Below are 16,404 nucleotides of genomic sequence, written 5' to 3'. Positions count from 1 at the left end.
TTTTCCTTTGCTATGTTGAAAGCAACATTGCGGGACAATGTCAGTCGGATAACTCCGAGGGCTTGTCTGTCGAGAAGAGCCCAGTCTTCATTCTTCATGCCCTCTGGTTATTTTCCTGAGAGATGTTGATATAGATTTTTCTGGTACAAAAAATCTTCAATCTGTATCTTCCAAAAGTCAAAGTCCGCACCATCGAACTTTTCAATTTTCACCTTCCCTTCGTCTGCAGCCATCGCTCCCACTCGAATCTGGCTTCTTTGGATCGTTTCTGACAATTCTTGCGAACCACCGTGTATTAGAACACCTCTATCGACAAATTCGTATCGCCGACAAAATTTTTATTATTCACGAAATTCACTATTCACGTGAATAATAATGAATAGTAACCTCGCAAAAATTGGCAAAATTCACAACCAAAAGCTTTGATACCAGTTGTTAGGAAATAAACCCAGTACAAGTAATTTCCCTATAACCAGATTAGTGAGAATGCAAAATAAAAGCAGAAAAATAATACCCGAAAAATTGATAACGGAGTTCAGCCAATTGTGCTTACGTCTCCGAACTGCTGCAGATCTTTTACTAAAGGGAAAAAATTACAGGTGTTTACAAAACACACTTGAGAGAGAACTGGAAGATTTTGGGATGATTTTGAGGCTAAATGAGCTAGGGTATTTATAGTTGAAGCTTAGGGACTAATCTTTGAAAATACCCTAAAATACAATGATTAAATGTGTGATTATCCCATTCCTCAGATTCAATGAATTCAAGCCGCCCCACTTGCTCAGCCGCCCATTTATCTAGCAGCCCATGTGTTGCCTTTGTTAAAAAATATCAAGCAAAGTCGGTGCCCCCACCAAGCAAACTGGTGCCCCCCTTTGACTTTTCTTCCAACAGAACTGTGATAGTTCAACGCAGCACATGAATCCTAAAGTAGTATGTCGAAGATTAAGTGGACTACACTCTCCAACAGGATTCAAAGACATACTTAACCAGCGGTTCAGGGATTCAGCGTGGGTTGTTCTTCCAAGGTGAAGTTCACCCACTAAAACCTGGGGTCAAAGTGAATCATGTGTAGGGTTTATTTTATACATTAATTAATAATTTAATTTGTTGTAATTTAGTAAATTTATTATTATATGATTTTTAAATATTTTGTATTTTTATGTATGTTTATTTTTAAAAAAAATTGTAATTACATATTTTAGTTTTATTAGAATAGAGATCAAATTGAACCTAAATTGTAATTGTATATATAATTGATTAGACTCATAATCAATTCAACCTAAATTGAACTGATCTAAAGGTAGACGTAAACCGATAATCAACCGATCCGATATTAACTCGACCCGATATTGACCCGACCCAAAAATCAATCGATAAACCGAAAAACAACCTATCCGATAGTCACCCGACCCGAAAATTAACATGACCCGATACCTAACCCGATCTGATTTACTGTACACTCAAACTAGATTCGAATCAGATCCGATCCAAACAAAATTAAACTGAATATAATCTAGACCCGAAATGACCCAACCCAAACCCGATCCGAATTACTCGTTTGCCACCTCTATTATCATTCCAATTAAAAAATAATCATCTTTTATGTAAAAGTTTAACGATGAGTGATAAAAATAAATTGATCAAAAACATTAATGACAAAATTGAACGTTTTTGAAGTTTAATAATCAGAAGGGAAAAAAAACACTAATAGCTTCTAACCTATAAATAATTTATAGAATTTTTCTCCATCTCATTATAATTTATTTGTTTGCCACGTATACAAAATTATTTAGATTGACAAGTGAAGTTAACGTAGACATTATCGTTAATACTGTTAAGTGATAAAATTTTTAAAGATTCTCTAGAACCAATCGGATCCTAATATTTGAATATTATAAATGAAAATAAAATATTGATATATAGTTGATGCTGAATTTTATCAACATAATGCACTGGTTTCGCAATCAAAGAAAAGTTGATTATCCACTAATGTGCGAAGAAATCAGCACCATCCTCAATGTCATCAGTTTTGATGGTTCCACTCTGCGCCATGAGTACTCTATACACTCTCTTTGAACAAATTTCACCTAATCTTCGGTCATTTCCTAGTAAACCTTCTACCACCAAGTCCTTGAGCAGAAATTCCTTTTCATGCACCTGCTATTACCATAAACAAAATTACTAAACTTCTTCCATCGGAAAGATAAAAAATGTTATAATCCACTTGGTATGAAGAAACCAAAAGACGAGAATGGATCGACGAAAGAGGCAACAAAACTTTGTCTTCCGTCCTAGTTGGTTACTGGGCTTCAACAGTTGAACATTTCAGACAAGGATAAATGGTTCAACCAAGCAAACAGTGCAAGTTAAAGCATGAACTCTCCTATCACAATTGTCATGCCTTTGATATTAGCTCTCTCCAAAAACATTTCACATGTTGCAAATCATATGCCTTATATGCTTCCAAAAGTAAAACTGAGAATCTTGAAAGTAACAGAGAATAACAATTAATAAATAATTTTTCCACGGCAAGGTACAGTTGCACCCTCTTAAAGCAGTAAGCTCTTTAGCTTCAAAATTATAAACCAGCTTAAAACTGAATTAGGAAAATTGGCCACTCATAATGTGTGATCAAATGGACAAGATATACTATATAAGGAGGGCAGTTTGACTTACTGATTTAGTAGGGTCCATGTAAACACGCAAAAGTGATTTCATGGTGGGATACTTTTTCCCTATGGCAAGAGCAAATCGTGGCTGGACCTTTGGGATGGCAAGCAAGGCTTTTAACCTGAATGTGAAAAGCTAAATCAGCAACGAAATGAAAGGCGCAAAAATAATTAAATAATTGCAGAAAAAATACGGTGAATTGTGAAATGCTTCTTTTTCTTATTTTCCACCAGTACCAAATACTGCTTAAAACACTTTGTTCACATTAATCTAATGTTCCTCAGCTAACTAACAAATGGGGGCTAATTCATATTTTGTTTCTGAACAATTACGGCATCACTTCATCGGAATGTAAGCAAGATAAACACTTAGAAACCAAAGTCCTAAAAGTTTATGTGCTCCATTAAAGCTGCAAATAAGTCGTATTACTTTATAAAACCAATTTTTCTTTTCTTCAGGATGGACATCAAGGACAAAATAGAAACAAATCTAGCATGCAAGTGTTTGAGATTTTACTCACCACAAGTTCCCCTTTATTAAATTCTTGTCAATGGAATCCTTAGGAATAAGGGATCCATTAGCACTTACAGAGAGTCGCGTTAACTTCTTTCTGCAAAAAAAAAACAAATAAACTAATAAGTAGATACAAAGAATTTGCCCGGCCAAGGCACTGTAATATTTGAACAGTACAGACCAGAACACTAAAATGTCTATCTATAGACTCGTCAATTTCACAAAAGAGGCCACTGAACTTTTTCTCAATGCAAGCAAATAGAGCATACTAGATTCTGAAAAATTAGATGGTATGAGAAATGTAACCAAATTCTAGTTAAACTAATCTATAGAACTACTTCAACCATCTAAGAAACCTGAGGAATTCCTTTTTCAGTTTCAGCATGAACACAAATTTACCACAAACAGCACCAGCCTCGAGAATTGCTAGCGTAGCAAGGTAAAATATCGTTGTCTCAGACATTCTCATGATTCCGAATGCATGATATGTTAATCTTAATCATTGGATAAGGTAAAAAGCAAAAAAAGTGATCGCAAAAGTTTTGTAGAAATTAAAGAGTTATACCCAGGATAACCTTCATTCACCATACAATTATGTCCATATTCAGCAACACTGAAGAAGGGCCTCTTTTTCTCCCTCAATAGCACAATATTTCAATCAAATTAATGCCACCCATGTAGGGAGTAAAATAAGCCACTTGTGGAGCTTTGTCAGTTCTCAACCAATGGAGAAATATAATGCTGGCAGGTGGTAAGTACTTGGTAACATTCGGTTTAGTATTGCAACCAGAATAAAACAATCTAGACGGAAAGCGGAAAGCATCCAGGCCTGATGTCCTCAATTTTCATCAGGTGAGGCCCACGTCCTTGATAATGCAGATTAACCTTTAATGAGTCTTAAATTTTATATGTCACAGGCCCTACTCCTAAACGCAGTTCAATCTAGAGAATTTTCATATTGGTCTTCGAGTTTCATAAAATGAGAACAAATATAAAAGAGCAAATGACTTATGTACGTAAAACTAAAAAGAGCACTAGTTCTTGTATTCTATTCAGACTGTTGATTACTCATGTCAAGCCTATAAAAATGCTGGAATAAAGTTAGGTTATTAGATGTTGGATTAAACATACTATCATTGAATAATAACTATAAGCATTTTGGGCAAAAATGATGTAAGCTAATTATATGTCCAATACGACACGTAGCATTTAATAAGTATATGCCTATAAACTTAAACAATACAAATATTGAAATGGTATAAGACGGCACAGTATAGGGATTATCTCTGAAAATGCAGCCAGTACACTACAAGATTGATAAGTTTGCCTAAATAAACTTCAGAGGATTGAATGGCATAGTACATTCCACTTTAAACCCAAAATTTTAAATATTTTCACAACGACGGTCGTAGTTTCCTATGGAAAGATAGGAACAACTGCAGCTACTGAAAATGTTGAGTAGAAACAAAGCATGGTGCATTCAGTTACAGGGTAAACAGAACATATTAAGGATTGGACTTTAGGAATTACTTAAGAAGAAGGAAGATAATAACTATCTATTCACATTACGTCAAACAAGCATGTTAAAGAAAAATATGTAATGGATCATCCAAATCTTTTTAAACCACCTACTGGATGAGGCCAAGACCCCACATTATGTGACCACAAGACTTAATAATTGTCTCTATGCTACAACAGAACTTGAACTATGTACTTTTAAATTCATTTTAAAATCTAGAGTGGTACCTAAATTGGCACGAGGCTAGACTGCATGTCAAACCAACAACATGTTCAGCCAGTTGAGATTCATCTGCACATTGCCTAGAGTGTATCCTGGCATAATATGCAGTCAGCTTTGCCAGCTCCTACAAAAAAAAAATCAAACAGAAAATGAGATAAAAAATTAGAAATTAAAACAATAAGAAAGCTAAAATAACAAGATAATCAGTGCATATGCAGTTAGAAGTTTCACCTCCTCAACTGGCGGACGTCTCCAATCACTATCAATCGCAGGGTTCTTGTAGTGTTCATTTTCCCTAAAACATTGTCAAGATCCATATTGAATTTCATCTAGATATTACACCATCATAAAGTAAGCAATCAACAAAACAATTAATACGAGTATTTAATTGTAATTTTTTGTAAAGTTTATGAACATTTCTCAGGTCTATACAGTGTATCCAATCTGGAATTTCAATCTGTTTCTCTCTATCAACAATGTCTATCAAGATAACATAAACGATATCATAAAAGCCATTAACTAGCTCATCTTTAAAGCAAACACAAAAATAATTACAATTTTCCTTCAAAGATATGGTGCAACTTTGCTAATAATAATCACAGAGGAAAAAAAGAAACTTAAAATACTACAACAGGCAGGAATACATAGTCAAACATAGAGGAGATAGGAATTACAAAACCATTTAAAACAAGACGGGTCGAACATCCATATATAGGAAAGTTCAGCAACTCTGACCTTTTGTTAATGTATGCCATTAGCCTATTTGTCAGATAGCAAACTGTATAAGATGGGTATGTACTTCGGACTCTAGAAACATGATCCAGAAGTGTACCGCTAGTTACTAGATCACAAAACTCTGCAGCCTCAAAAACAATTAATACATACTGAATCTCTAGTCCTTCAGGAAAAAGCTGCAAAAAGAAAAGCAGATAATCTATGTCAATAAACAATTAGTAAAGTTTTTTTTCTTTATGTTTTTTTCTCTTTCTTCTCTTTTTTTAACATGCAAAGAATTTAACAATAACTAACTGAAAAGTAGAAAAAGCAAAACTTCAAAAATAAAAATTATTTTGAAAGTTGGTTGTTTAGTAACTACTTTTGCCAAAAGTTATCTGCAACACACAAAGCAATGCATCTTTCCTATGCTGAATATCACCTAAAAGCTATTTTTGCACCTTAGATTCTTAGAAGCAGTTCCTAACCAACTCTTGATACGCATTTAGCAGTAAAGTTTGGCCTGCAAAGTATATGAAAGCTTAACACGTCTCAAATTATAAAAGGTGAGCCCAAACAACATTGTTAACAAGTTAGGTTATAAGCTACAAAAAAACTAAAGTCTCACGGTGCTAGACAGTCAACACCACCATATGAAAAAGGCTTAATGTAAAAATAAGTGCCCAAAGTATATCCAAAGTTAACTTTAGGTTCCTAAAGAATTTTTCGTTGAAAATAGGTGTCTAACGTTTCCAACATCACTTTTAGGTGCATGGGCTGTAAATGTCATTAAAAACGCCATTATCTGACGCGTGTCACGTTTATATTTTTTGAAATTTTTATTTAAAAAAAATTAAAATTATTATTATTATTATTTTAAAAACCCCAAATGTTTCAAAATTATCAAAAAGACCCCAAAGATTCCTAACCCTCAAATTATCAACTCCTTATCGGCAGCCATCGTCATTGTCCCAGTCGCCGAAGCCTTATCAGCCGTAGTCTCCGAAGCTTCCTTATCTGACTCGAACGCATGTCGTCAAGGATCTACTCCCACACAAAAGGAACCACAACAACTGCGGTTCTATTATCCCATACAATGAGATTGCTTCGCCATGGGGAATTAGGGATGGGCCGACCCGAAAATTTTACATCCAATACCAGACCCAAAAAATATATACCCTCCACTCGACCCGACCCGATTTTTTGAGATAAAATCCGAACCCGATCCGACCCGACCCGAAATAATAAAAATATTATTTTTATTCAATAAAAATTGTGATTTAATTGAAAAAAATAATATATAGAGGGGTATTATTGTAATTATTCCTAAATATATAAGGTAAAATTATATTTTTTCCCAGGTCGGGTCGGGTATTTTTCACCCTAAACCCGAATCCGACCCGACCCGAACATCACCTTTAAAAAACCCGACCCGACCTGAACCCAATTTTTTTAAGAAAAAACTTGACCCGATCGAACCTGTCGGGTTCGGGTCCCATCCCCATCCATAGTGGGAATGCTTCAACGGCATGGCACACACTAGGCATTGGTGAGGTGGCTTCGCACTCACGATGGCCGGTAATGGGTCAATCGACGGTGAGTGAGGTTCGTCGGACAATGGGTTAGGGATTTTGGGGGTTTTAAGATTTTTGGGGTGTTTTGTAGAAAATAGGAAAAGGTATTGACCTTTTTTGAAAATTTATAAATTTTGTTTTTTAAAAATTAAGCCACATGTCAAACAATGATTGATTGAATAATTTTTAACGGATTTTTTAATAATTGTTACAGCTCAGGCACTTAAAGTGTAATGGAGAAACATTAGGCACCTAAAAGTGTAAAGGAGAAAACGTTTCTTTAGACACTTAGAGTTAACTTTGGGCACTTATTTTTGCATTAAGCTAATGAAAAATACAAACCAAATTTCCAAGAAAACAAACGGGAAAAAGAGAAGAAAATAAGCAGAATTAATTTAAAAGCTCAATGTGACCCTGAGACCATGGACGGTTATTACAGTAAAAGCTGTTTATGGACAACATAAAAAATCATCTCTAACCCAACAGTGAAAATATGAATCAAAATCTGACCATAGGATTAACAGTTCACTAAATTCTAGCCGCTAGCCTAAAATTACCTAGAGATTTGGATGAAGAGTATAAAAGGCACACATATGAGTGAATTGCAACAAAAATGGATATCATAATTTGCAAAAGTTCGTCAAACTTATTACCTGTGAAATATGTTCGGGAACTGTCATGGTCCATGCAATTGATTTTTCAATTGGATTTGATGTTATGCGGTATGTAAGGCCTTTATCAGCAAACCTTGAAAGTAAATGTCCTACATAACAAAGCTAGGGAACTTCTCAGAATATGCATAAGCCAAATATCAGCATGAATAATCTAAGAACATAAATAACGCCCTTACCTCCTACTGACCCTAGTTCAACCACCTTCGTATCAATTTCAGCTACAATAGATTTTAGAGCAAATTTTCCTTTTTCCCATTTCTGCCTCTCTTTCTGTAATTTTTTTAACTCTGCAGCTTCAGCTTTCAATGCTGCTTTTTGCAACTTCTCTTGCTGCATGTTAGGTTTTGATCAGTTCCTTGAGCAACAGAAAGTATACAGAAGATAACAAAGATTTGCAACTAAAAAAGTACTAGCCTCTTTCTTTAGTTTCTTTTCTTCCAACATTTGAGTCCTTTCCTCCTTTGTCATCTTATTTTTTACTGTTACTCCACGTTTGGTAATTTTCTTATCGGCATTAGCTTTCATTGCTTGATTCTGCATTATTGCATTACCCATCTGCTCCAAGCTAAAATTTTCTTTGTCCGGATCATCATTTACCTGGTCAATTTCATAGAACTATATGTTCAATAAAGTAGCCGACAATTTATAACCTAAATTTGTCTCAAGTTCTCCAAACTTTTGTTAAACTTGAATTCAAATAGAAATGCAAGTTAGGTCTGTGAATAAGCAAGTATGCATGAGTTTGGGGGGAGAGTAAAAACTTGCTAAGATGCATGCAACAATAACACACTGGCTATATTGCAAACAACAATAATGAAAATAAATTTGAAGCAAAAAGTAGGAAAGAGTTGCAAAAACATAATGTAGGAATATACGTGTCAGGAAATAGAATAAATTAAGAATGCTTTTAATAGGAGTCTATGAATATTTCTTGTACTTACAATCCCTTACTTTAAGGGATTATATCTTTCCCTAGAATTAGTTTTTAAAGTTTCCTAAGATAGAGATATAGCTTGTATATAAATATGTAACAAATCCTATTGATTATTGTACGGAATAACAGAGAATTACTCTGATTTATCACATGGTATTAGATTAGGTTTCGACCATTCTAAATCCTAATTGATGGCCAATACTTCTTCTTCCTCCTCCTCTTCTTCTACTGAGATTACCTCCTCGCCAGAATTTGATTATGGTTCTGATGACCTTCATGAATCCTCCAATCTGGTAATTACCTGCCATCAATTGAATGGTAATAATTATCTCGAATGATCTCAATCCGTGAAAATCTTCCTTGCGGGACGAGAAAGATTGGGATATGTCACTGGGGACATCGCAAAACCTACTGTTGGAACCTCTAGTTATGCCAAATGGATGCGAGAGAATAGTCAGGTAATTACGTGGCTTGTTAATTCAATGTCTCCTAGTGTGGGCCGCAACTTTCTTCTTTATCAAACTGCGGATGCTATTTGGCATGCTGCTCAAGAAACTTATTCTAGAACAGATCTCCGAATTATATGGGATTGAAAGCCAGGCAGCAGCTCTCAAACAAGAAGGGATGTATGTCACTTTATTTTTTCACACCCTCAATGCCCTACGGCAGCAGCTTGATCTTTATGATCTAACCGAATGGCAGAATCCAACTGATGCTGCCCTCTTCCAGAAAATCACCACTTAGAAGAGAATTTTCCAATTTCTTCATGGACTTAATAAGGAATTAGATGAAGTTCATGGCAGAATCCTTGGAACTTCTCCTCTTCCATCGATTAGAGAAGTGTTCTCCATAGTCAAGAAGGAAGCTAGCAGAAGATCTGTCATGCTTCCTGAAATCCCCTCTGTTGAAAAATCTGCCCTACCCAAGCATCCTCCAGCTCACATAAGAAGGGAAGGCTTTGGAGTGATCACTGCAAGAAACCAGGCCACTCCAAAGAAAAGTGTTGGAAGCTTCATGGTAGACCAGTTGACTGTAAATCCAAGTCCTCTACAGCAACTCAGTCCACCTCAGCTTCTGCCACTACTGTTTCTAATTTCACCAAGGAACAAATTGCAGATCTTCAGATGATGTTTAGTCAATTAGCAGGGCCTCGAACGGGTAAACTAGCCATAGCTGAACCAGAAGGTAAAACTTTTCCTACATCAATTCTTTCTCAACAGTTGACCACCACTTAGGTCCTTGACTCCGGGGCTTCAGATCACATGACTGGCAACTAGACATTGTTTAAAACTTTTTCAGCTACATTTGGTAGGGCTATTAAAATAGCAGATGGTTCCCTTTCCCACAAGGCCTTGTGGGGAGAGGCCTTTTTAACTGCCACGTATTTGATTAATCGTATGCCTAGTAAGGTTTTGAATTTCCATACTCCTCAATTCATTTTCTTGGGGAGTTACCCCCACTTCAAGCCTATTTCTTCTATTTTACCTCTTAAAGTCTTTGACTGCACTATTTTTATCCATAATTCAACTCCTAATAGGTCCAAGTTCGATCCTAAATCCCTAAAATGCATTTTGGTAGGGTATTCTTCACTAAAGAAGGGTTATAAATGCTATCATCCACCTTGTAAACGATTTTATGTCACTATGGATTTCACATTTTTTTTAGAAGGACCCCTATTTTCCTAAAGCTGAAATTCAGGGGGAAACATGGAATGATTTTCAACGTTATCATCAACATCAGGTAACCTCTCCTAATTTTTCAATACCTTCAGATCTGTCACCTTCAAATCCACCTTTGTTACCTACACCTACTACCTTTCCTTCTATACCTTTAGATTCTTCTACACCTACTCCTAATAATCATCCTGATACTTCCAAAACTACACCTCCTAAACAGCTTCAAGTTTACACAAGAAAAAAGAAAACTATACCTGAGGCTATTCTGCAATCTAACACTTGCAGAGAGTTGGATTTAGATCCAGCTAACAATGTAGAAGAAAAAGGAAATGAGTACAGTAAGTCCACTTCTCTTAATCTTGATGTTTTTCCTATTGCCATTAGAAAGGGAGTAAGGCAATGCACTAAACACCCTATTCAAAGATTTGCTGGTTACAGCTCTTTATTGCCTTATTTCCAAGCTTTTACAGCTAGCTTCAATGAATGATTCTAAATGGAGAAGGGTTGTTAAAGAGGAAATCAGTGCACTCAAGAATAATGCTACATGGACTATAACAAACCTTCCACAAGGTAAAAAACCTGTTGGTTGTAAATGGATCTGTGAAATATAATTCTAATGGCAGTGCACAGAGATACAAAGCAAGACTAGTGGCTAAAGGATATACACAAACCTATGGGGTAGATTTTACAGAGACTTTTGCTCCAGTGGCTAAAGGATATACAGTTCGGGTACTTCTAAGTCTTGCTGTCAACCATGATTGGAAACTACATCAACTTGGTGTTAAAAATGCCTTTCTCAATGGCAAACTCGAGAAGGAGGTCTATATGAAGGTAACACCTGGTTTGGAGTCTATTGAAGGAAATCAGAAAGTGTGCAAGCTTAATAGGTCACTATATGGGCTAAAACAGTCCCCTAGGGCCTGGTTTGAAAGGTTCACCAAAGTGATCCTAAGAAGTGGCTACAGGCAGTCCCTTGCCGATCATTCACTCTTCATCAAGAAAAATTCCAGGAACAAAAGAGCTATCCTAATTATGTATGCGGATGACATAATCCTAACTGGAGATGATGATGAAGAAATTAGCAATTTAAAAACACTCCTAAACAAGGAATTTGAAACTAAGGACTTAGGAAAGTTGAGATACTTCCTAGGTATGGAGGTTGCAAGATCTAAAGAGGGGATCGTGATCAACCAAAGAAAGTATGTTCTTGACTTACTCAATGAAGCAGTTTTTTTAAGGTGTAAGCCAGAAGATACACCAATGGAAGCCAGCCTGAAATTCAACAAGGAGACAACAAGCTCCTTAACAGATAAAGATAGATTTCAAAGATTAGTGGGAAAGCTAATCTACTTGTCATTAACCAGGCCGGATATTGCTTTTTTAGTAAATGTAATTAGTCAACACATGGCTAATCCTAATGAAGAACTCATGGCAGCAGCTAACAGGACCCTGAAGTACTTGAAGAAAACTCCTGGACATGATTTAATGTTCAAAAAGTCACAAGACAGATCTGTGAAAGTCTTTACAGACTTTAGCAGGGCAGGGGACTTAACATAAAGGAGATCTACTAGTGGCTATTGCACATTTGCGTGAGGAAACCTTGTTAATTGGAGAAGTAAGAAACAATCAGTTGTTTCGAGAAGTAGTGCTGAGGCAGAATTTAGAGCCTTAACATTGGGAACGTGTGAAAGAATCTGGATACTTAAGCTTCTAAAAGAATTATACTCTGAACAAGAAGATTGTTTTGAAGTTCTTTGTGACAATCAATCTGCAATTCAGATCGCCAAAAATCCAGTTCAACATGATATAACAAAACATGTTGAAATTGATAGGCACTTCATTTCATAGAAAGTAAACAAAGGGATAGTTACATCCTTTTAGAAGGACAGTTAGCAGACATGTTTACAAAGGCCTTATAAAAAGATGTATTTGACAATTTTGTATCCAAGCTGGGATTATACAATGTATATTCTCCAACTTGAGGGAAAGTGTAGGAGTATACGTGTCAGGAAATAGATTAAATTAGGAATGCTTTTAATAGGATTCTGTGAATATTTCTTGTAGTTACAATCCCTTACTTTAAGGGATTATATCTTTCCCTAGATTAGTTTCTTTTTCCTAACTTAAAGTTTCCTAAGATAGAGATAAAGCTTGTATAAAAATATGTAACAAATCCTATTGATTATTGTATCGAATAATAGAGAATTACTCTGATTTATCACACATAATGTAGGACCTGAAGCTAAAAGTACCTGCAAACTCAAAAATGACCAGAAGTAAAATAAAATGCATATGGTCCTTAGAGTCTTCAACTTTTCCCAAGCAAGTGGATGTTCAAAATCTTCTAATTGTCTACTATTTCCTTTAATCTCAGAGTTCAAGAAGAGGATCAAGTAAGTTCTCCAAAATTATACTCTGAACCTCAAAATACTCCACCTCTCAAATTCATCAATGGCACAGTTCCAGTGCTTGTTCCCATGACATTTATAATTGTCAAACAAGTAGAAAAACATCAATTATGCAACTGAGAAGAAATAGAGAAATGAAATAAGAAAGATGATAAAAATTTAACCATGCCACACACAAATAAAAACAAATGGTTTCATTTTCTTTTTGTCAAATTATTTCTAAAATCTTTCCACCTGAATTATACTTGAAATAAGGAACTTTGTGCAGAAAACCAGCTTTCTCAGTATTCTAGCATGAGAAACACCCTACCTCAACATTAAACTCTACTACCCTCCACAACAAACTTTTTATGTCAATGTTCCAAGTTTCTAGCAGGCTCACTACATCATGTCAGTCACCACTCCAAAAATCTGAACTAAAAGGGGAATAACGATAAGTGTTGTTGACTCAAAATTCCAACCAAATTTACATAAATGAGTCAGAGGTTTTGGTATAACGTCCAATTGATCAACTAAGAAAAAAATTAGATCCCTATCGTCCAAGACAATAAGAACATGATATTTACCTGATGCTTAAGATGTCATAATTGTCTAAGCATATTTCTCGTGTGATATTTTAAATGATGCTATATGTTCAATTTTATTAATTTTTTGAAACATCTATCAATACATTTTCTTAGCACTTCAAATACATGTTTAACCTAATTTCCACATTCCTTTTACTTAATCCTTGAAATTTGGGAAGAAAAGACAGCGAGTTATTTGGCTATCTCAGAAGCTCAGTAATGCATCATTATCTAATCATACCTCGAGTATTAACGGAACACCATCATCCTGATCATACAACAGCTGAGAAGAATTGTCCTCCTCGCACATATGGATCAGATTAGAATTCCCTGATAAACATAATTCTTTAACTTCCATTAATATGCAACAACTAAAAAAACAGATTTCAAACTACTGGATATGATTCCTTTGGGAATTTTCAAAATCGTAACAAGGTTTCAAGAACCAGAAAATCATATATAAATCAATAGCAGAGACAACAGTAACAAACCTATATGAGATTCATAATCAAAAAATCTAGAATGCCATTCTAACTCTTCGGACTCATCAATGTCGGAGCTCTTTGATCCATTCTCCTGATCATTGTTCCTTTTAGAACCGGTATTAGAATCATTATCAGATTCCAAACATATCAATCTGCTTATTCCTGTTAGGTAAGGAAACAAAGGTAAGCATTATGCAAAAGGAAGAATGATGGAAACCCATTAGAGTTTCCTTTTAACCAACAGACAACTCTGAACAAAATCAGGGGGGTGAGTCAAATATGAATAACTCCGACTCTAGCAGAAAAGGCAATTGGAAAACAAAAACTCAAAGACAAACATAAAAGCATCAAATCCAAAATAAATTTATCCAAACTGCTAATAGAATTGAACTTCCTAAGTTTTAACTGCAATAACTAGGGAAAAAATACACTTTTCATGATTTAGTAAAAGCTTCGGTTTTACCTAGTTTTAGCTCCGCTGGTTTCTTTTTTGCTTCCACAGGAAAGATGAAAAATAAACGAGCATATATGATTAAATTTGAGCTCTATTTCCAAATTTCATCTTACACAGTTTTCAATTTTACCATTTGCTTTTGAATTTGTTGTCAGAGTATCGCTCAACATAAACCATATTTACCAAAATTGAACCAATTGTCATTCAAATTAAAACAAAATTGAATAAAATTCCAAATTGCAACCCTAAAACTAAACCAAAGTTCAACTAAAAAATGTGAGCATGTAAAAGGGAAAGGCACAAACCAGAGAGCTTGGAATTTCCAAATTGAGGATCCGAAGCCCCGATTGAAGGGACAGCATTGGAGCACCTGACGACCGAAGGCTCTGACATCGGAGTCTCGGCCACAAAAGAAGGAGTAGATCCGGAGAAAGCGGAGCCCAAAGACGGTTTTTGCGGGGTAGGGTCATCGTCGAGAATCAAAACCGGTTGTAATTGATGGTCCGGTTCGGTTCTGGGCTTCTTGGAGATGCAAGGGCGTGGGGTGTTTGGGTCATCTCCGTCGGATAGGATGATTGGATCCGACATTTGAAGCTACTGCTCGCTGCGTATTGGACTCTGAAAAATCGTAAGGTTTGGGAGTTCAGTTTTGACGTATAGTTTGCTTTTGGCTTCGAATAAGCGCGGGATTGATGAAGAGAGAAAGTTACGTTTGGTAACGAGGATTTGTCTATTCCTGAATTCGTTTAATTAGATCTTTGGGCTTTTCTCAAAAGACTTAGCCCAAGTTTCACAAATAATCTAATGGTGAAATAAATTAAAGGTTTAAAATCTACTCTTTATATTTTATTTTATGAAAATAAATTATATATTTTTTGTATTTAAATATTTATTTTTATTTATTTTTATTATTAATTATTAAATTAATAATAATAAAATCTTTTATATCATTTTACGTTCATAATTATTATTAATATAATATTAAAAATCATAAACAACTATGATTAAAAGTAGGGAAAGATGAAAATAAACAAGGTGATTAATTGTAGTACATAATAGTGGTTAAGAAATTTTAGATTAACTTATAACAGTTAATTGGTATAATCGTTATAATTTATGGATTAATTAATCAAATCATTAAGATTAAACAATTTCAATTAATCACAATGTTAAAAATTATAATTAACGTTTACGATTATAGATTTTGACAAATGGTTAACTAATGTTATTAAATAATATATATATATATATATATATTAAGAAATATAGAAGTGCAGTGGTTATTTTATTTTTATTAAAGATTTGTCTTTTTTGCTTTTTTGGTTACATTAAAGATTTGTCTTTGAAATTTTGGTGTTATATTAGATTATTATTATATGCTTAACTTTGTAGCATGATTAATGATAGTGTACATTATGTTATAATTTTAAACTAATATAATAGTATGCAGAATGTAGTATGTAAATGTATTAATTATTATGTAGTATAAGTATATACTTTTTTGGTAAATTATGTAAATGGTTGTTCGCCTATAGGTGTTGCTTTATTAGATATTTGACTATTAAAAGTTATAAAATGATCACCCGATTATTCATGTATTCCAAACTCTTCATTTTTCATTAAAAAATTGATGATAGTCTTAGTTAAACGTTAATTCGTTGACTGAAAAATGATAGTTATTTAAGGTTTTGGATTATATTTTGTCATATCATAGTCAACATATCAACGATCAGCTTAGACTGACATCAATTTTTAATAAAAAATGATAAGTCTGGAATATATAAATAGTTGAATGGTATCTTGTAACTTTTGGTAGTCAATGAACTCAACAAAGCAATGATATGTAGTTAAGGGTCATTTCATAACTTTTAATAATTGGGGAACTCAACAAAACATCACTCTGTAGTTATGAGACCATTTATGTACTTTACACTATTTTTTAATTAAATAATGAGTTTATGTAAGATTCAATTGTGTTCTTTCATATAAGAG

General features: G+C 34.5%; 1 pseudogene; it reads right to left on the bottom strand.

Moving 5' to 3' along the window:
• Positions 1-1,906: 1,906 nt before the first annotated feature.
• On the bottom strand, positions 1,907-15,098 carry LOC120185645 (annotated as a pseudogene).
• Between the last annotated feature and the right edge of the window lie 1,306 nt (positions 15,099-16,404).

Source organism: Hibiscus syriacus, unplaced genomic scaffold (assembly GCF_006381635.1).
Source record: "Hibiscus syriacus cultivar Baekdansim isolate YM2019G1 unplaced genomic scaffold, ASM638163v2 tig00113124_pilon, whole genome shotgun sequence".
NCBI lineage: Eukaryota > Viridiplantae > Streptophyta > Magnoliopsida > Malvales > Malvaceae > Hibiscus > Hibiscus syriacus.
Note: the sequence above shows the minus strand (reverse complement) of the source record. Positions and strands in the feature narration are given on the sequence as shown.